The sequence below is a fragment of the Pseudorasbora parva genome, chromosome 21 (genome assembly GCF_024679245.1).
Source record: "Pseudorasbora parva isolate DD20220531a chromosome 21, ASM2467924v1, whole genome shotgun sequence".
Lineage (NCBI taxonomy): Eukaryota > Metazoa > Chordata > Actinopteri > Cypriniformes > Gobionidae > Pseudorasbora > Pseudorasbora parva.
The window spans coordinates 36905915-36928995 of record NC_090192.1 but is presented as its reverse complement, the minus strand read 5'-3'; positions in this window follow the sequence as shown (position 1 = coordinate 36928995).

Genomic DNA, 23081 nt, shown 5'->3' with positions numbered 1-23081 from the left:
AGACATTAATAATACTACAAAATATTTTTATTTAAAAAATGTCTTCATGGTTTCCACAAAAATATTCAACGTTGACAATTAAATTAACCATTTTTAATAATCAAGCACCATTAATGTTTGATCATAATTGAGCATTAAATCCTCATATTAGAGTGATTTCTGAAGGATCATGTGACACTGAAAACTGGAGTAATGATGCTGAACATACAGCTCTGACATATAAATTGCATTTTAAAATACATTCAAATCTAAAACATTTTATTTCACAATATCTTCGTTTTATTTTTGATCAAATAAATTCAGCCTTGGTGAGCATAAGAAACAAAACCATTAAAAAAAAAAAAATGCTACTTGTTCCAGAATTTTAACCAGTAGATTATTGTGAAAATCACAATCCTCTTTTAAAGCACATGCATACACACACACACACACACACACACATACACGATCGGCCCCTTCACCCCTGCGTGTGTTTTGTTGACATGTGGCTAGATCCGCGGCACTATCATTCCGTTGCTCCAGGGCACGTTTTGCACTCCACACATTTTCACGAATACAAAATGTCGCTGCCCACAAACAATGCTCGGGTCTAATTGGCCGAATTAACCAAGTCTTGTCTCTCGTCGCCATACTGATTAGCAAAGCTCAGCTGGGACGGTTGGAGGGGTTGGGAAGCCGGGGGGAGGATTGTGGGATTTGTGATGGCAGGGGATCGGGAAGAGGGGGGAGGGGGGCAGGTGAAGCAGCGTTTGCCTATGAAAGAGATGCGATCCTGGGTCCCAGCTGGGCCCCCAGTCTCAGAGTGCCAGGAAGATCACGGTTAGCAGTGAGGGGGGGATTTGTTGCATTTTGTGCCTCTTTTCACAATGCATCTTATAGATGCTTGGATCTGCTTTGTCCTACAACACACACAACCTAAAACACATTTGCTTTGCATTTTGCCAAAACAATTATACTATACTGAAGCCTGCTAAAGCAAAGAGCATTGATAAAGCATCTTTCAAAAAAAATTATAATATTAATAATTTTATAAATATATTAACATTATTACAAGTAATACTATTATAATAACACTAATAAAATATATGCATCCACTTTATATTAGGTGTCTTCAACTACTATGTACTAACATTTAAATTAATAATTTGATACAATGCAGTTTGCGTTACACTGTAGTTACATTTTAAAAATACCTGCATGTAATTACATCTGTAATTAATTTCCGTAGTTACGTTTATAATTACACTGTTGACACTTCCCTTACCCTTAAACTGACCCACACCACCACACCTGACCCTAACTTTACCCAACTGACCCACACCACCACACCTGACCCTAACTTTACCCCTAAACTGACCCACACCACCACACCTGTCTCTAACTTTACCCTTAAACTGACCCACACCACCACACCTGACCCTAACTCTACCCTTAAACTGACCCACAGCACCACACCTGACCCTAACTTTACCCTTAAACTGACCCACACCACCACACCTGACCCTAACTCTACCCTTAAACTGACCCACACCACCACACCTGACCCTAACTCTACCCTTAAACTGACCCACACCACCACACCTGACCCTAACTCTACCCTTAAACTGACCCACACCACCACACCTGACCCTAACTTTACCCTTAAACTGACCCACACCACCACACCTGACCCTAACTTTACCCTTAAACTGACCCACACCACCACACCTGACCCTAACTTTACCCCTAAACTGACCCACACCACCACACCTGTCTCTAACTTTACCCTTAAACTGACCCACACCACCACACCTGACCCTAACTTTACCCTTAAACTGACCCACACCACCACACCTGACCCTAACTTTACCCTTAAACTGACCCACACCACCACACCTGACCCTAACTTTACCCCTAAACTGACCCACACCACCACACCTGACCCTAACTTTACCCCTAAACTGACCCACACCACCACACCTGACCCTAACTTTACCCTTAAACTGACCCACACCTGACCCTAACTTTACCCTTAAACTGACCCACACCACCACACCTGACCCTAACTTTACCCTTAAACTGACCCACACCACCACACCTGACCCTAACTTTACCCTTAAACTGACCCACACCACCACACCTGACCCTAACTTTACCCTTAAACTGACCCACACCACCACACCTGACCCTAACTTTACCCTTAAACTGACCCACACCACCACACCTGACCCTAACTCTACCCTTAAACTGACCCACACCTGACCCTAACTTTACCCTTAAACTGACCCACACCACCACACCTGACCCTAACTTTACCCTTAAACTGACCCACACCACCACACCTGACCCTAACTTTACCCTTAAACTGACCCACACCACCACACCTGACCCTAACTTTACCCAACTGACCCACACCTGACCCTAACTTTACCCCTAAACTGACCCACACCACCACACCTGTCTCTAACTTTACCCTTAAACTGACCCACACCACCACACCTGACCCTAACTTTACCCTTAAACTGACCCACACCACCACACCTGACCCTAACTTTACCCTTAAACTGACCCACACCTGACCCTAACTTTACCCTTAAACTGACCCACACCACCACACCTGACCCTAACTTTACCCTTAAACTGACCCACACCACCACTATAAATTCTCAATGCTTAAATTGGTATGGCAATATTGACGTCATTATTTACACTGCAGATGTGGCTTCTGCCCGTGATGGTAAGGGGCGTGGCGTTTCCGGCAACCTGTGCTTGGCACTTCAGCCAATGAAAATACATGAAACTACATTTGGCCCTCTAACCAATCGAAGACCATTGCATTTTTCGGAGGAATGGGCTTCATAGAAGCAGGAAGCAAATGAACCGTTCAAAGGACAGTGGAGACAGCGGTGTGGAATAAAGGTCAAATATAAGAAAAACACGGCGTTAAGAAAAAAAGAAGAAATATTTAGACATGTTATACTGTGCCCCATAAACACAACCAAGCCTAGAAAAAAAAAAAAATATATATATATAATATATATTTCCACTGATTCATTAACCGTTTTAATCTTTTTGGAGAAACACGGAAGAGAGGACAATGCTGAATAAATACATAGTTTTTTATATTTTTGGACCAAAATGTATTTTCGATGCTTCAAGAGACTCTAATGAACCAACTGATGTCACATATGGACTACTTTGATGATGTTTTTATTCTCTTTCTGGACATGGACAGTAAAGTGGGCATTGACTGCATATGCTCTGGGACTAAAGAATGAAATATCTTAAACTGTGTTCCGATGATGAACAGATGTCTTACGGGTGTGAAACGACATTAGGGTGAGTCATTAATGACATCAATTAATTTTTGGGTGAACTAACCCTTTAATATACGCTTCATTTGTAAGGACACATGCATTGGCTCATTTACACAGAAACAAAGCCTTATATCTTAAAGGACCACTTTATAATTTGCTGCTTTGGATTTCCTTCAGAAAAATGCTAATCTAGTTTTGATTAATCACTTTACATTTATTTCACTTTCTTAATATTCTACTAGATGATTAATGCAAAGTATTTGCACACAAAAAAAGGACTACTTCAAAAATTTTGGGGAAATCTAATAATACACAGGATGTGAATGACACTTTCAAATTTATCACATCAATTTAAAGGGCCATTTCAGGCCAATAAATCAAATCTAACACACATAAAAGTTATCTAGAAATCTTTTTTCTGCTGATCATGTGGTGTATTTTTGGGAAGTCTTTTAACCCGCCAGTGCTCCGGTGGGAGATATTAAAAAATGAGTCTCTAGTATTGGGTAGTAGATTAAACCTCGGCTCCAACAAAAAGAGGAATAGAGAACAAACCTTTCCCTCTGTAATTTTTCCCAGGTGACTTTACCAAGGGAATATGTGTTCAAGGTTGCGGGACAAGGTCCTGATAGTGACAAAGCACAAAGACGGGAGTTTATTCCACCTCAATATGGTCTGTGATCTCAGAGGAGATCTCCCAGCTGTCCAATAGCTCGCCATGACTCCTTTACCGGAGTCCCATGTTGCGCTCCCAAGATCAATCTCGGTATGTCTTCCTCTTTTAAGGCACGACTATAGCCAACAGTCGGAAGCACATTAAGTATTTTCCTCTCCGTCTCGCTCCCATAAGGCCGCAAACAACAAACTCCCAGAGTTGGGATGACGGGGAGGAGGCAGATATTCCAGCTGTAGTCAAGTGCTGGTAGTTAATTCTTCACTCGCCCAGAGCCATATGACTACCCCGCGTGCGACGCTCCTGATGTACTTTTGCACGATTAAAACACATTTCTGTTACAGTTAAGTTTCAGACGGCTGTCATTAATTATATTTTACTTAATTCCCAAGCCTTCTCCCTCTGTTCCTTTTCATTTATACTTTTTTTTCCCCCTTAACCCGCCTTGCGTTTTGGGAGCGTCCAACACCGTCCTACTTAGCTTTTCTTTGTCTCGTCTGTGATCTTCAAATGGGAGGCATCACCGCTGATCAATCGTCCACGTTTCTCCCAGCACCTCTGTTTAAACCTGGGAAATCACTCGTCACTGGTGAAAAAAGTCATTATATTCCCCGTAGAGCGGCTCGGTGCGTATGATCAGGGATCTGTCTGGAGATGTGGCGTTGGGAAAACTGATCTGATGGTGTTCTGATCTACTTCGCTTCTCTGAGGTTTTTACCCGTTTTGTTTTTCTCAAAAGCACAAATAGATGCAAAGTGTAACTTACATTACTTGCACTTTATCATAACTTTGCAAACTTTTTTTTTGTTGCAAAATGCAATATTCTGTCATGCTAGTTTCATGCTTAGGCATTACATCATGAAAATGGGGAAGATTTTTTTTTATCAGCATTGTTCATAATGGCATCAAATACATTAGCGATAAGTGTATTATAATTATTATTATTTTTTTGCTGTAATAAAGGGATCAGTTAAAAAAAAAAATGTATATAGTGTATGTAAAACCTGTATGATTTACTTCCTTCCTTGGAAGAAAACAGGATATTAGGAAGGTATAAGATATGTTTCAGAAAGAATTTACCGATTATTCCATGCAAATTAGAATAAATGTGGCCTGTCCAAAGTTTTTAAAGCCTAAAAAAGGATGCAAAAGCACCATAAAATGATCATAAAAGTAGTCCAATTATTCTTTCAATTATCCGATTATTTCTTAAAGTCACCAGCTCACTGGTGGGAGAGAAGTGAAAAAGTTATGTAGATTTTAAACATGATATTACCCACTGAGAAGCAAAGTGTAACTTTCCACCCCAAAATGCCACACCCTTTAAATATTATTCCTCAAATATACATTTCATGCTAACCATTTGTGCATTGTCATTTAACTTTTTTTTAATTTTTTTAGGTGGGGTAAACTGCTTAGAAAATCTAATGAAATTAGAATATCTAAATAGTAATTATGGTAATTTTTTCTGAAAATATTGTCAAACGTGTTTTTTTTTCCAATTGGAAGACAGAATGATACATTTATATTCATTATACTGATAATTCCATGCAGTTGGCATACATGGAGACTCAAAAAGGACTTTTGAAGTCTCAAAAAGGATGAAAAGATCATAAAAGTTGTCTATATCTGAATTTGTTCAGTGAATAACTGGTCTGAAAGATTCATTGAATGTAGCGACTAAATGAGTCAGTTTAACAACTCACTGGAGGGACAGAAGTGAAAATGTTATATAGGTTAGGTTGTGAACACATAATAAGCAAAGTATAACTTTATGAAGGTTTTTTCTTGCAAAATGCAATATTAAAAAAGTAACCACAGTTGTATTATTATGCCTCACTGACCACCTTACCTCTGCCTCTCTCTCTCTCTCTCTCTCTCTCTCTCTCTCTCTCTCTCTCTCTCACACACACACACACACACACACACAAACCTTATGCCCCGGAGCCTCTTGGTCTGACTAAAGTGACACGGGGGGGCTGCAATGCTGCCGCGGGATACGCAGGGCTCAAGGTGACCAGAGGGTTCTTTCATCAGCATCACGGATCGATACGGATTCGAACAGAGAGCCCTTCCGTGTCTCCGAGGACCAGTCTCCAGCGTCCAGCTGGGGGCGAGCCCTGAGCCAGGCGGTAGGAAAGGGCTTACGCTGGAATCACACCTCCTGTCCTGACAGATACAGAGAAGATAATCAGACATAATCAGACTCAGTATGATCAGCCATATAGCATGACCTGCAAATCATTTACCACTGCAAATTACGTACCCTCATGAAGTGCCAAATATGAAATCATCAAACAATTCGTATGAGATGTGTGCTAGTCACACAATTAATTTGTACTGTATATGTATAAATTAGTGCTGTCAAATCGATAAGTTTTTGTTCATATAATATTGGACTTTTCCTCTAAATCGGTGAATGCAAGTGTTAAAACATTAAGCTTGAACTTGAAAATGTATATTTAAGGTTGGCCATTATTGGTATCATGATTATAGGTATCCCACGATGCACTACTGCAGACATTTTTATCCATGGCGTCCCATAATCCCAGGCCAGGATGTTCCTATAAAAGATTCCCAGCTGTGCACAATGATCGTACATTCATAAATGCAGATCCTAATTAGTGAAGGGTTGCCGTCTGCGCTAAAGATGCTGCCTTTAAGAGCAACAGAGTTTTCCCTTAAATTGATCACTTGAGAAAATCAGACTGTACCCCTTCTCTGTGTCATCTGCACCCCGTTGCCCCCCTGAATCCCACCCTTTCGGTAACCTACTGCATACAAGGCAATTACGAGCGGCGACATTGTGCGACGCTGCGTTCGGGTTGCAGCTGGACAGATATTTGAAACAAGTCAGTGTTTAATTAGGTTACACAGTCATTTCCTCCCCTGCAAATTAAAGCCCCAGAACCTCACACAATTAATCTGCGTCTGCAGGTCCCGTGCGGTTCCCCTGGAGAACCCGCTCCGGTTCTTCAGATCTGACCCTCTGGGCCCTGGCTGCCAAAGGGAGAAAAGCAATTATAAAAACAGCCCTCACTCTAATCGGCACAAACTCTTGCACACGCACAATTATTGATATTCTGGAAAAAAAAGGGAAGTTAATTTAGCTCCTGACTTTTAATTGCTAAAACAGTTTTGTTATGTGTTACAGTACCAAATACAACCTTGACAACATAATGCTCCTGTGTATTTACCAGCGGCTATTAGGGTGATATACTGTAAGGTTGGATATATCATGCCCAAATCACTTTGCTTCATGAAATGTTAAAACCCGTTTGTGTGAGCCAAAAACAAAAGTAGTAATTAAAAATGTCCTTCACATGTTAAATAGTCATAGCCCACTTTCAAAACTCCCAAAGCAACTATTGGACACCATAAAAATATATGACAAAATCAGCAACATTAGTAGTTATCTTAGTGTAATTACATTGCATGACCTGAGTAATATTGTTTTGTGCAACGGCATTTAATTAAACTATATCTTTACTGCAATATTAATTAGTGGTGTTTGTTAAGGTGAGGATTACTATTAAAAGTCACGGTTGCTGATCTGAACAAACCCCACACACTTTGGTTTAACTCATTCTGTGCTGTTGAGCTACATACATAAGTAAGTCCTATAACCAGATTATTTAAGATTTTATAAACCATATGAAAACAGTTAAACCCATAGATTATTGAAACAAGTGTCAATGCATATCTAAGCATGACAATATAAAACACAATATATAGATCTAATAAATACTAATTTTACAAAATATCTACACTCATGTTAACACTAGCAGCAGCCCCGCAACAATCCAAAACTACTTATCATCTATCTAGTAATTGCATAGAAACATCCTAGTTACCACCCATCTAGGCAATCACTGACAACATGGTAGAATCCACCAAATAATTGCATAGCAAAACTATAGCTACCACCTACATCTTCATACCATCTATCTTGGAACTGTATAGCAACACCCTAGAAACCATCCACAACACTATAGCACTAGCACCCACAACATTGTAGTTTCCAACTAACAACTTAAAAAGAGGCATCCTTGCAACCTTTAACAACACCCAAACAACCACCCACAACACCTTAGTATCCACCTAGAAACTGTATAGCAACACCCTAGTAACCACCCACAATATATAATTAACCTACCAAACCCACCAAACAACCGTCCACAACGTTGCAGAATCTTGGAATCCTAGCAACCGTTCACAACACTATATCATCTACCTAGCAATTGCATAGTAACACCCTAGCAACCAGCCCAACACTCTAGTGATCACTGACAACATCATGCAACCCACCTAACAATTGCACAACAACACTGTAGCAGCAAACTACCTACAGCATCTGACGTGAAACTTTACATTGGGAACCTGGTAACAATCCACAACACTATAATCCACCTAGCAATTGCATAGCAACCACCCACAATATCCTAGCAACACCCTGGCAATCACAGACAACATCCTAGAATCCACTTTACAATTGCATTGAACACCATAGCTACCAATCACATAATCAACCACTCACAACATAGTGGCATCCTAACAATTATCAACTATACCCTAGTATCCACCTAGTAACTGCATATAGCAACACCCTAGCAATTTTTAGCATGAAAAGCACCACTCATAACACCACTCACAGTAGTTTACTGTGTTAGCACATAACTATACATTGCAAAGATTAAATCCATTCATTGGTCAGCAGACTTCATAGTGAAAGGCTTGACAGGGTGGTCAGGTGGGATGTTTTTTTTTTTAATATAAAGTTTTTGTGTGGCAAAGTGGTACACAAGAAGTACACGGAAAGAGAACAAGGAAAAGCCATTTGACCACACGCCATGCCCATGTCCCATTTTTGTAGATAATTTCCCCTAGAGTCAAATTTAATTGCTGCTTGAGTGCCCTCAATCTTTAAACATTCTCCATCATTCTCTGCGTCATTTATTTTTCAGGATGACAAAGGAACGGCTAAAAAAAGGCATGCAAACAGAAAATACCTCACCTTTAACGATCGGGTCCGCGTGACAGGTAACGACACATTTAAAGACCTGTTTAAGAAGGCCTGTCCTCATTCATTTTAGCACATTAAAACCGAGCTTAGGGCAGCAGAATGGGGATTTGCATTCTCTTCAGAAGCTGACTTTGCAAGTGTGTTTGTCTACAAAGCACTTTAAAATGAAGCTATACATGATTCATGTTTGCTGCTTTCAAGTTGCTCCTCGCTCCAGAACAGGACTTCACATTACTGTAGGCTAATTATTTGAAGCTGACTTGGGCAGGAGAGACAGGTTGTCTGGCATGGAGAACATGTGAAAGTGGAGGGAATACTAAATAAGAACACAGGAAGAGACCAGCAAAGGCAAGAAATGTTGGAGAACATATCTGTGTTGGTCCACAATGGACTAATAAGTCTAATGTTACTCAGTCGTACCATGGGCGATAGTTTTCCAGTGTTAAGGTCTTGCGCCAGCACAACCCCCCATTTTGGGCACCAGCATAAAACCCTACTGTCAAGATTTACGACATGCAGTTTAAATTTGTACTGAGAAGTCATGGATAGTAGGGGTGGGATACACCTATGCCACGGTTCGGTTCATGTCACAGTTTTGGAGCCACGGTTCGGTTAGTTTCTGTTTGCTGTGGAGGCAGGCCTTCACGTTTTCTGTAGAGCAGTTCGCATACCTAAGTAAACTCAAATGAAATGTCTGCACTGTAGTCAAAAATAATCTACTCATTTTACAATTTGCCATGTTTAAATAAAACAGCATTCATTTAATACAAATGTATGACACACAAATGTCCCACTTTAACCTAATTTACACATTAATTGTATAAATATGACTAGGCCTACTGATGAATAACAGGCCTTTAAGTTAAAGATATTAAGCAGTTTTTGTTACTGTGTATTGTAGTAATATAGTTAATATAGCCACCACTCAAATTTTAAACAAAATAACAAATTGAAAAAATAAAGCGGCATATTTATTTGTGGTTACGGAAACAACAGTTAACTTACTATGAGGAATTCACAAACGTAGCCTACGAACTGTTAATGAAACATGAAAACCGCTCCGGATGAACAAAATGAACGTCATACCTGCATGCCTTCCCAGCTAACACATGACGAACCGGGCGGTTACGTGATTTATTGGTACTTTACTTTTATTTAATGAATTACAAACTGACAGTGTAACGTTACATGCTCGGAGTTTCTCTTGCGCTTGTAATACACGGCGTGATAGGGCGCGCCGCCGCGTGCGCGGGAGGGAGTTGTGTGCTACGTGCGGGAGAGGAAAGCGATTTTCTGAGGTGAGAAGATTTTTTATTTTGTAACGAGCTACGAAAATGATGATGTTGCTGGTACCCCAAGGTAAAATTTTGCCTACCTGGTGAAATGGGGAAACTGGTTCTCTTTGCCCTTCCCTTCCATGCAGCTCGAAGTCACGTGACTTGCAGTTGGAAGACAGTGTACACTTATTTATAATTATATTTAGTAAAAATACAGCTCATGTTAGTTGCTAAAAGTGTACTGATTACTATTTAATCTAATGTCAAGAAAGAATTTTTTTTTTTGTGGCATACAAGTGAGAGCTGGGCTGGGAGCCTGGGACAGCAGGGGCGGGGCACGATCGGTTTGACATGAGGTTATGGCGGTTCAAAAAACAACGTGGGTGTGTGTATCCATCTGTGCCTCGTTTCCGTTGTGTTGTGGTGATTTCGTTGTGTTGTGCCTTGTTTCCGTTGCGTAGTGGCAAATTCATTGTGTTGTGGTTTCATTTAGTATCCATAGACAGTAAAAGGGTGTATCTCGTTTTTTCGGTTTGGTTTGAATTTTGTTAGAGGGTTATTTTTGTGGTTGACCTTATTGCATATTTTCTGGTGATAATCTGAATTCTAAATAGAAAAGGACTAAGTGTGTTTTTTAGACCTGTAGATTGTTTGCTTTGTTCAAAAGAGGGACTGAATTTGTTACAATGTTGAATTTTCTTCTGCGTTCGGTTTGCTGTCTCAAAGCAACATTTCAAAGCTTACCAAAATGTGACAAGATGTGTCACATGTGAGTATACATTATAATACTGTCCACTCTCACCAAGTTTACAACAAGATGATTGACGAGCAGATTGGTTGCTGCACAAGCTTATTAGCCAATGGCTTATTTTTTTTAAACTGTCGACAGGCACATGCAAACACTCAAAAGTGATAAAAAAAAACACTTTAATCATGAATAAAGTATTTAACTATTCCCCTTTATAACTGTTCTCTAGATCACCTGATCACTGGTTACAGCATTCTTTGCAACAATTTATGTGTAAACACTGTTACAAAATCATACAATCCGCTAAGACTCAAACTGCCCAACTAAAGGAAACACTCATCACCAAAATGGTAACCAAACATTTTCAATAAAAAAGTCTACATCTGAACCTGTTCATTCTTAATAAGAACTTCTGTTTCCAAAGGACACAAAATGTTGAATTGGCTCGACTACAAAAGATTTGTTACAAATTAGTTGTATTTCTCCAGAAAACAAATAATGTCACTTTGACTCAACTAAACATTTTTTTGTGTGTCACAGACAACTTATTTTCAGTTTGTATAACTTATTTACAAAAGTTGAGTCAACAAAAAAAAGCTAGTGGATATTAGTACTAAAACAATTTTTGTTGTACGATATTTTTACAGTGTGGATTTTTGCTGAACCAACAACAAAATCAGTGATTTCAACTTTTTTCAAGTTGTGTTTTTTACAGTGTAGTCTATATAATGCAATTAGAGCAGGAAACAAGGCTTTGTCGGGACAATATTCTTGCAATTCAAGGAGAAGATCAGCAACATTTTAAGTTTTCAGTTGTGATAACTAATGTGCTCTCTCATAGAATCAGATACTGCTGCTTTTTATATTCAGATTTGCAGTTATGAATTAGGTTCATTCGTCCGTTGGGTCGGATTGCTTTTTCATCCGAAAATATTGCCAACAATCTATCAGGTAATGTCATGCACATATTGTCACCGCAGCTGGTTTAGTCAAAAAATGATCAGTACTTTTGCAGTTGGTTCTGTTTGAGGTGACAGAACCTCACCACAAACGAACTGCTCCAGAGTTCGTTTGAAAGCGTACTGAGACCCCAAAGAGGGAAACAAACTCTAGTATGATTCAACCACTAAATGAGGCAGGTGTGAAAGCACCCTTAATGAACTGAGCTAAGTAAGAAAACACAACAGGTTCCGAAACAAATGCTCCCAGGTGTGAAAGCACCCTAAATGTTTTTTTCTTTTGCTCCGGACTTAAGTGACAAACCAAGTGACCCAAACACACAAGTTCACTTTATTACACACATTCACTGAATATCGTGGACAAGAGAAGATCCAGTCAAACTCACAAAAGTGAAAGTAAATTTTTATGGTACTAAGAAAAGTAACAACGTTTTTTTTTTTTTTGTAAACCGCGATCATCACAGGGTAGCTCCGCGTCCACAATAGACTACAACAGGCCTCATCTGAATCACAGGTGCTACAGCCTAACAGAAATCTAACAATGGTTTGGGGAATATCTGTCATTTGCCTCCATCAAAGTGCCTGAGTTTCATGGCGTCACACTGCATGCTCGGATTTCGCTCATCACTTTGATTGTTTTCCTCGGACCACGTGGGATTTCAGAGAGACTGCTGCTGAAGTTGGCTCTGAGACGCATGAAACATCTGAGCAGCAAACCTTCGTCCTTGCTGAGCAAATTAAAAATGTATCCGCGCCCCTCCTCCCAGCTGACTTTCGATCGCATGTGCCCACGTCCCACCGAAGAAAAAATAATAATAATAAATGTATATATATATATGTTTGATAGTCACAAGAATACTTTTTTTACTCGCTCATCAAGTGGAAAAATACATCACGACGTATCCGTCCTTGTTTTGATGTTCCGTCACCTTTGTTCTTGAGATGATGAGGTTAAGTTTTGGAGAGGAACTCTCCATGCTCTTGCCTTCAGTCTTTCCATTTGTCTTTCATTTTGATTTTATGACAGTACGGCGCACCGAGGGCATTGTTAGGGTATGGGGGATTCTCAGACAGGAACTAAATATATTTTTTGTTTTCATAATTAATTTAAAGTTTCGATGCAAGTTTGTCATGAATAAAGGAGAAGAAACGGCAAAGTGATTCCGGGTTTTTGAGAGTGAACGCTACAATATGAAAGCTTTGTGTCAGAGAGGGGCTGAATTATTTATGCTTTGACAAGACAATGACATTATTTTGTCCCACATTTCTTTTAAAGGAGCAAAACTGTATGCATGTGAAACAGCCTTAGCTCAATACATCTTTCATTGGAGACAGAATCATGCAGAAGACTGAGGCCTGCTCCCTCACAAAGCCACTAGAACGAGAGTCAAGGTCACAAAGTCAGAAGGATTGATTAAATGACATTCCAGAGCCAGATCATTAATCGGAAGTCATTCAAGATGGATTGAAAAATGGTAAGAAAGTAGATCTTGCTTTATCCCTACATGGTGCCAGCATTGAACTTCCACTTTCACTAGCTTTTGGTGATTTGGTCCAATTTTGGTGGGCATGAAAATGTTCTTTTTCCAATGTAGGTGTGTAATTCATGCAAAATCAGATATGGTTTTCTCCACATAAAATCTGCATTTACAGTGCTAGTCTTGATGCCTGATTCCCATTTGTGAAACTGCATTTACACTATACGGAAAAGCTTAGGCTGTGCAACTGTGTGATAGACAGATCCATCTATCTGTCCAAGAACAAAGGTAACAGAGATACTTGTAGTTTTAAAAAGGATTAATTTATATTTAATTTTTAACTTATTCAATTAAGAAAGGATTGATAAATTTATTCAATTTCTGTATATGTTTAACAGGTTGGAAGGCCACAATAAACATTAAAAGTTGTTATTTTTGTAAAGCCTAATAAATTCATAGCTTTCGATTATAATGTACTGTTGATTGTCTATCATTAATGTTAAAAAAAATGTATTACATAGATATCAGTATTAGTACTACGTCATACATAAAAAGATTAATCACAAATAATTAGTTAATTATTTAATTTTAAACAACTGATATATATATATATATATATATATATATATATATATATATATATATATATATATATATATATATATATATATATATATAATCACAATGTAATATTGTAATGGCTTCATCATACTTCAGGAAAACTTCTACAAAATTAACTTCTAGCAGAATGTTAATGCAGCAAACAAAACAGTTTCTAAAAAAGGTATTTCTGTTCATGCAGTCTTGCCATTGAGTGTGTAGTTGAGGCCGTGTTCAGTATGCACATCCCGGCAATGAGGGGGGCAGCTGTACCCTCTGGACAGATTAACAAGTGATTGTACACGAGGGAATAAGACAAGGACACCAGACCGGCAACTTTGACTCAGCAGCGACAAGAGCTCAGCGGTGTCAAACACCCATCAGCCACGCGTCCGCACTTTGATTTAAGACTGTAGCTGCGAGCGAGATCGGATGGGCGTTTGTGTGTGTTTGTGTGATGGGGTTAGCAGACTTTCACATGATAAAGCATGAAGGTGAGGCAGCCCCAAACCCCCGAGCGTCCATCACGTCTTTACCTCTGTTTGTTAAGGGTTTTAACCAAAGGTCCCACTGGCCGTAAAGAGACCCCAAGACCCTGTGGATGCAGAAAAATCACAGCACATCTTTAATGCAAATACCAAATGTCAAAGCATGGCATTTGACAGAGTTTTGAACATAATGTGAAAACACTGTTTTGTTCTAAAGTGCAATGCAACAACAAACAGAACCCAAATGCACAATATAAATTGCCATTGAACATCTATCTATCTATCTATCTATCTATCTATCTATCTATCTATCTATCTATCTATCTATCTATCTATCTATCTATCTATCTATCTATCTATGTATCTATCTGTCTGTCTGTCTGTCTGTCTGTCTGTCTGTCTGTCTGTCTGTCTGTCTGTCTGTCTGTCTGTCTGTCTGTCTGTCTGTCTGTCTGTCTAATTTTGCTGTCAAAACAGCCCGACTCGTCAATGCATGGACTCCACTAGACCCTTAAGGTGTGCTCTGGTATCTGGCACCAAGTTGTTAGCAGCAGATCCTTTTGTTTTGTAAGTTGTGAGGTAGTGCCTCCATGGATCGGACTTTCTTCAGCACATCCCACAGATGCTCGATTGGATTGAGATCTGGGGAATTTGGAGGCCAAGTCAACACCTCAAACTCGTTGTTGTGCTCCTCAAACCATTTCTGAACCTTTTTTTTATTTGTGTCAGGGTGTATTATCCTGCTGAAAGAGGACACAACCACCAGGGAATAACGTTTCCATGAAAGGGTGTACATGGTCTGCAACTATGCTTAGGTAGGAGGTACGTGTCAAAGTAACTTCAACATGGATGACAGGACCCAAGGTTTCCCAGCAGAACATTACCCAAAGCATCACACTGCCGCCGCCGGCTTGCCTTCTTCTCATAGTGCATCATGGTGCCATGTGTTTCCCAGGTAAGCGACTCACACGCACTGGGCCATCCACGTGAGGTTAAAGAAAATGTGATTCATCAGACCACCTTCTTCCATTGCTCCGTGGTCCAGTTCTGATGCTCACGTGCCCACTGTTGTCACTTTCGGTGGGGTCAGGGGTCAGCACGCGCACCCTGACTGGTCTGCGGTTATGCAGCCCCATACACAACAAACTGCGATGCACTGTGTATTCTGACACCTTTCTATCAGGACCAGCAAGAACTTCTTGAACAATTGGTCCTTGTCAAACTCGGTTGAATCATAATGGTTGCCCATTTTCCTGCTTCTAACACATCAACTTTAAAGGGTTAGTTCACCCAAAAAATGAAATTGATGTCATTAACTCCTCACCCTAATGTCGTTCCACACCCGTAAGACCTCCGTTCATCTTCAGAACACAGTTTAAGATAATTTATATTTTAGTCCCAGAGCATATGCAGTCTCTGCCCACTTTACTGTCCATGTCCAGAAAGAGAATAAAAACATCACAGTAGTCCATATGTGACATCAGTTGGTTGATTAGAATCTCTTGAAGCATCGAAAATACATTTTGGTCCAAAAAAAACAGAAACTGATTTTATTCAGCATTGTCTTCTCTTCCGCTTTTGTTTTCAAACCTCAAGTAAAGATTAAAACGGCAATGAATCAGTGAATCGATCAATGTTAGGATTGCCAATGTCACGTGATTTCCGCAGTTTGGCAGTTTGACACGTGCAGGGGCGTGGGACTGGGGGGATAAAGGGTACTGAGTAACCAGGGCCCAAGGCAGGGAAGTCCATTTTCTATACATACACATACATGGTACGGGGGCCCAGCAAGATGGTTTGTACCCAGGGCCCAAAATTTGGTGCTACGCCCCTGGACACGTGATCCAAACTGCTGAAATCACGTGACATCTGCACCATTAGCTTAACCAAATGGAGCTGCAAAAATAAAGACGTTTTTTAAGTTAGTTAATCCAATAACAGTGAAACTGGTTTACTCCGTAGTCATCAACTACTGTAGAGACACTGATAAGAGGAGAAAATCCTTAAGCTAGATGGATTTACTTAAATGTTTTACAAGTGCCACTGAGTGGAATCAAACTAAATGTTTTAATTATAGTTGTCCCTGCATATGAAACTTGGATATGAGAATATATTTTAACTTACAGGAACCATTCTCTGGCATGAAAGCGTCCTGTCCTCAATCAGTCTAATGTTGCATTTAAGATGTCATGACTGTGTTGTATCAAACACACACACTCTCTGCCTGCCAGTGTCCCCTGCTAAGCTCATTCTAGTCTAATTAATTTGCTCTTATTAGCTAAATATGCTTTTGAATGGCCAGTCTCTGTGTTGTGACACTATTTGCCCAATGGAACTCCTGTAATAAAGTGTACATATTCACCAGATAATTGTGTGCTGATACTGACGGTGGCCCTCAAGTGCATACACTTGAACCCACAGCGCTCCAGGCCCTGCTGTGTGTGTGTGTGTGATGGGGGTTGGTCTGACTGCATTATTCATTTCCACTGCTGAGTTTCAGGGTGGCGTTGGGGGAACGGCGTCCCTCCCCGAATCTGTCTGAGCTCAAGGAGAGGCAGAAAATTAACAGGCCAGACCTGTTCACATGAACTAATAGCTCAAAGCCACTCTCAAAGACAGATAAATAGATATTTAAATTGCATTTACTTTGGAAATTCAACTGAGATAGTTTTCATTAGACATGTAATCACTGGCTGAATGCAAACGGAGTGATGTCGCCTTGCTTAAGATGAAAGAAATAAAAACCTGATTCATACTTTGCTCTTAACACTAATGACATGTTCCTGCCATACTGATGTTACTATTAAAATGATAATTTAAGGTGACAGGTTTAAGTAATAATCAAATCTGCACTCAGATATATGAAATGAAAGCTGTCAGTTAAGAAAAGAGCACAGCACTTGATTTTCCCCCCATATATTTGTTTTTTCCTTTCATTTTCCAGAAGTTCCTCAATTTAGTTTTTGATCATGTGAATTGCTATTTACAAACTATGGACGGATGGATGGATGGATGGATGGATGGATGGATAGATAGATAGATGAACAATAAAAAATAATAGATACCTAAAGAAATGTTGAGAATAATTTTTTTTTTAAATTAAAAACTTTTAATTCTATCCATGCAATATGTTTCAAGAAATTAAAGTAATAGAACTTAGAAAGAACAGAAGTGAATAGCACAAAAAGAGAGAAATTAATAATTAATAAACAAGCAAACAGAAAGGTAGAAGTTGTCAGTTGTTTGTCAAAAGCAGCAGGCGAAGCAAAACTCCTCACAGACGAGAGTAACAGCTCCCAATGGCAGAGGAAACAGAGAAACTGAACATCTCCCTCCTCCTTTGATTCGTCCCTTGACGTTTTTCCGGATCGGTTTTGCCCGCGCCGCTCGCGTCTGGGCCGCATTCCGCCCACCCCACGGGAGCCTGCATCGTCCGTCTGAAATTCTGCCGGAATAAAAATTTCATTGGCATTCCCCTTCATACTCCAATAAAAGAAGATACATGGACTTATCGGAGGTGGGGAGATTCCATCCAGCACAAAGCCTTGTCTGCTAGACTCATTCTTAGGGGCCGTAAAAAGTGTGCATGTCAAACGAGCCCCAGGGACGGCCCCTCAGCTGAGGTGATCTGCAGGTTTAGCAACGCGAATTGACTGGACACTGTCAGTTAATTAGGCATTTCAATACACCGTTTCTCAGACAGGCTTTTCTAGGCGACCGTGGGTAACTGAATATATTTCTTCTCTTTCAAGCTTTACGGCCGGGCCCTATATCAAAAGCTTTGCGCAGCCGAAAGATGGGGATGCTGTCTTTAACTGGGATTGACAGAGGCTCGCTTCTGAAACACATCACCAGAATTGGAGAATAGGTAAATTTGTCAGGAGACAAAGGGCTGCCAGAGTTTGAGGCAATGCGTGCTGTATATTTTTCAGATAATAAGGCATTAAATAGATCTGAACAGCTCAAAGAGGGATCTGGGCGGTTATTGCGGAAGCACGGCAGGCAGAAATCCCTGACAATACCCTGTTCAGACAGTTTTACATTGTTTCAACATACATTTATCATCTTTCTACGTCCAAATGTGATCACTCAGTGCACTCTACAGAACATCATATATTACATTATTCCAGAGGGCAAAGATTCCCGCGCCTGCTGAGAAACAGACCTCGGCACGCGCTCTCTTCTCCCTCTCTCGCCGTAAAACGACGCTGCTGTCTTACTGCGTTCTGCCAATTTAAACTAACAGTCTATAAATCTCAGCAGCGATTCTACACATGCTGCTTTATGAAAACTTTAACTCAAATAATAAGTTTAGCAACTAGATTTTTTGATTTTCTGAGAATCATACGAGGACTGCTTGCCCATGCAAAGCTCTTGTGGGTGGTTGCCAGGGTGTTGCTAAGGTAGAACGATAGATAGACACCTTAGCAACGTACTAAAACATTTAATGGAATAACACAGGAATAAGGAAAAAAGTAGAAAAAGAGAATGATTTGTCATGCGAGGACTGCTTGCCCATTTAAAACTTTTGCTGGTGGTTGCCAGGGTGTTGCTAAGGTGTTTTAGTGCATTTAGATCTTAGTCTAAAGAGCTGATCCTCAGGATCCTAGAAACATCTTTGATCCCTGCAATGCAAGTTATGGAAATTTTTCAATTTACAATATTTGACCCTAAATAGTAGCAATACTACTAACACTACTAAAAGTGTACTGGGATTTACACAAGAATAGGAAAATTAAAAACAAAACAAAAACAAATCAAGGTAAGACTATAACAGACTTTAATTCTCAATTTTGTTAGAAAAAGAAATTAAAACATGGGAAATGTTTGATAGATGGAGAAATAATGCAGTGTTTTTTGCAAGCTTGTGTTAATTTGCCTCAGTCAACAACAGACAGAACAAAGTCCTCATCCAACATTTTTTTAAATCCATTTCTCTCTGATATACTCTGCAATACGGAAGAAAAGATCTGCTACTACACTGTAACTTTTAAGGCACAATATGTAATTTTTGCCACAAGAGGTCACTTATTCAAAACAAGCTCAGCGGCTGCTATGAGCAATTGTTGCACAGTAAGCATGGTGAAACATGGTACTCGTGGTAAATCAAGAAAACGAGATTTAAACAATAAGACTAATTGTATAACAATGATTAGTTTTCTGTCTGAATGTATCCAAACAGTTGCTTAGCTGTCTAATAAAACATAATATATTAAAGCGTCTTTGGTGTTGCTATGGTTTCTACAAAATAAAACCGGAATTTGAGGGTATCGCGGGTATGATGTCATTGATAGGCGACGCACGTACACGGTCCATGTCCTGATTACAATTGCTTATTTGTCTGGATTTAAACATTTATTGAAAACTTTGGGAAAATTTAAGTACACAAGTCAACAAAAAATAAAACATTGTTGTAGTGTTTTTGGCCAACATTTCATATTGAGCTAGGCCAAAAAAAGTATAGGGCGCTTAATTTGATTTTAATTAAATAGTAAATGACTGGATCTTAAAAGTGAACGTTAGGGGCTCTCTAAATAGAGGCTGGTAGTGGTGGGGTACAAAAATAAATGGAAAGAGAAGCTTACAAAGCCATTTTTGTATAATCTGCAATGCTGAATCATGCACTCTTTGATCAGGAATGTAAATGGGTTTGATTTTAATGCGTTTGACTCGCAACAACCAGCGACGAGCGAGAAACAACCGTCGCACTGACACAGCATCTCAGCTCATTCATCTGTGCCCATGTTCCTTAACTGACAATGACGGAGGCATCCTGGACAAAAAGAACAACAGCGCAGGAGTGACGGAGGGAAATCAGAAGAGTGTCAACAACACACTGCGAGGAAGTGGCCTCGACATGGCCCTTTTTGGTTACATGTCACGGCTGTTTCACTCAGACAGAGGTGGTTATGGTAATGTTTGTTGAGTCTGGTGGTTTTGTGTTTATTTATATCTTAACAAGCTGCGTGAGGGAACACGAGCGCGTGTACGTGGAACTTTTTTTTTTTTTTGGCAGCGGTGGTGTGAGATGGGGGTTGGCTGACAGGGCTTCTCGCTAGAGGCTTTCAGGTCTCTTTACACTGGCTTCTGAGGACTTTTCATGTTCTTATGGAAAATATCCCTTTGAAATCCCTGTGCTGCACATTTTAATCTCATTTGTGGGGGAGAGTGATGCTGAGACAGGCCTGGGGAGAGCGCGAACGTTTCTCTGCCTTTCTCTAGCTCTCGCTCTCCCTCCTTTTTCTTAGCATAATTTCATTCGTCAGAAGAATCCCTAGGCTGACATAGCTGGAGTGATTTAATTGATTTTAATCATCCACCTGAGAGAGGGAATTTGCGCCCTCTGTCCTGGAAGATAATGCCGGCGTCTTGGAGGATATCTCACTCCTCGTTAATGCTCTTCCATCTCCTGTCACATTATGAAAGGAAACTTTTGGAAATCACAGCTAGGCATTTGCATAACTAATTGCGCCGATGTGTGCCGTTTCCCCTCACAGCGGAGTCAAATCGCTTAATTTTCTTAAACTCTGTGTGAATGCAATTCAGAGTGAATTTGTATGAGCTTCATGCAGCATCATCAAAACTTGCTGTAGTGCTTTGACATTTGCATACACAGATTTTTATGTTTTAGGCCTATGCAACTCATTGTTGCATAAACTGCTAAGACTAGTCTTACAATTTCACTTTTTTTATTTCTTTAAGACTGTTTATAATTGTTTTAAGTGATAACAATGTAAATTGGTCTAATTTGATAGCAAAAAGTAAGACTTACTGCCCCTTGACTTAAGACACAGTCTTAATATTTTGCTATTTTTATGCAAGGTTTAATGAGTTAGCATGGTCTAGTTAACCCTTGCTGGTATGTTAATGCCATAACGACACCATTTTGGTGGCAAAAAGTATCTTTCTATATTTATCTACAATATTAAGGGTGTAACATTAACGCCCTTGGTACGGACAACAGTCAGATGACGAATACAGTCAGTAATGTAGCTGTTTGAGCAGGAAAAAGAGTTCAGCAACAAAACCATAGTTCAGATGGCATGCAAGGGCTTGTTGGTAGCCTATACGCAAAGTTTCGATTCATTTTTATGACACGCTCCACAAACTTTATGGAAAAGAAAGTGCGATGGCAGAAAGCAGCATCATGATTTGTCTTTATGTGTGTGACTATATACGATGGAGTATTTTACAAAATCATTGGGCATTGTGCCAATTTGTGTCACGGAAGTCTCACTACAGTCCAGTGATGAAATATGTATGTTCTGGAAATAGGAAGCCTCAGGTGTCTCTTCACTCGCTGTCTCCTTGTGGAAGTTGGCTCTTTTTCTCCTCCTCGCTCATCTTTCCATGATTTCTTGAAAAAGTCTAATATTAATCTTTGTGCATCTGCCATTGTCACCGCATGTTCATGAACTCTAACGCAGAAAGAGACAGCGTAGGCTACACGCAACGTGTTAATGAAACCAATTAGTTTGACCACCGCCGTTGCATTTTAACATGCTGTTTTGGTTAATCTCTCAATTAGAGTAACAATGATCAATTTCGTAATTTTTTGGATTGTTGTTGTAAATGTACCAAACTCGTATAGAAACTGTGACCCCAAAGCTCAGGTATACATTCAGAGTACCGTTACACCCCTACCATCAATTCAAAAAGTAGCTGTGTAGACTCTGACAAAACAATTCCTTTGTTAAAATGTCATTAGATATTAGTTGACAGTCATGTTTCACCAGATGATATGTGAACTCAATATAGACTATTTTCGGAGGGCTCCTAAAAGCATGAAATGGACCTTCAGCTTCATTAGTCACTTTAAGGCTCAGGTGATTGGCTAAAAAAGCAAAGATGTTGGTTTGGATGCCACCATGTTTTAATTCTTCAATGCAGACATGCAAAGCAAATCTATACACTCTAAAAAATGCTGGGTTAAAAACAACCCAAGTTGGGTTGAAAATGCACCGACCCAACAATTGGGTTGTTTTAACCCAATGGTTGAGTTGTTCTTACCCAGCAATTGGGTTGTCTTAAGCAACATTTAACCCAACCACTGGGTTAAAACAACTCAACCACTGGGTTAAAACAACTCAACCATTGGGTTAAAACAACTCAATTGTTGGGTCGGTGCATTTTCAACCCAACTTGGGTTGTTTTTAACCCAGCATTTTTTAGAGTGTTTAAGAAAATAAAACAATCTTCCAAAATTTAAAACACATTTCATTCTAAAAATAACAAATTAATATGTTGTAGTAAGAAAAGTCTTATTACAAAATGCACTATTGCAACACCATCAGAATTAAAGGCTGTGCAATATATAACACCATTTCAAAATTATTCATTTTATTTTATGACATGTTCTTGACAGGCTTTAATCACGCATCAGTGATTATGAAATCCAACCCAAGCTTTTTATTGATTTGATTTTAGTTCCTTAACTCTACAAATATATACCTTTCTATGCTTCTTTCCTTGAGTCAAAATATAGAATATTTTATATGACTCGTGGGTGGACAATACAACACGTGCTTTACGAATGTCT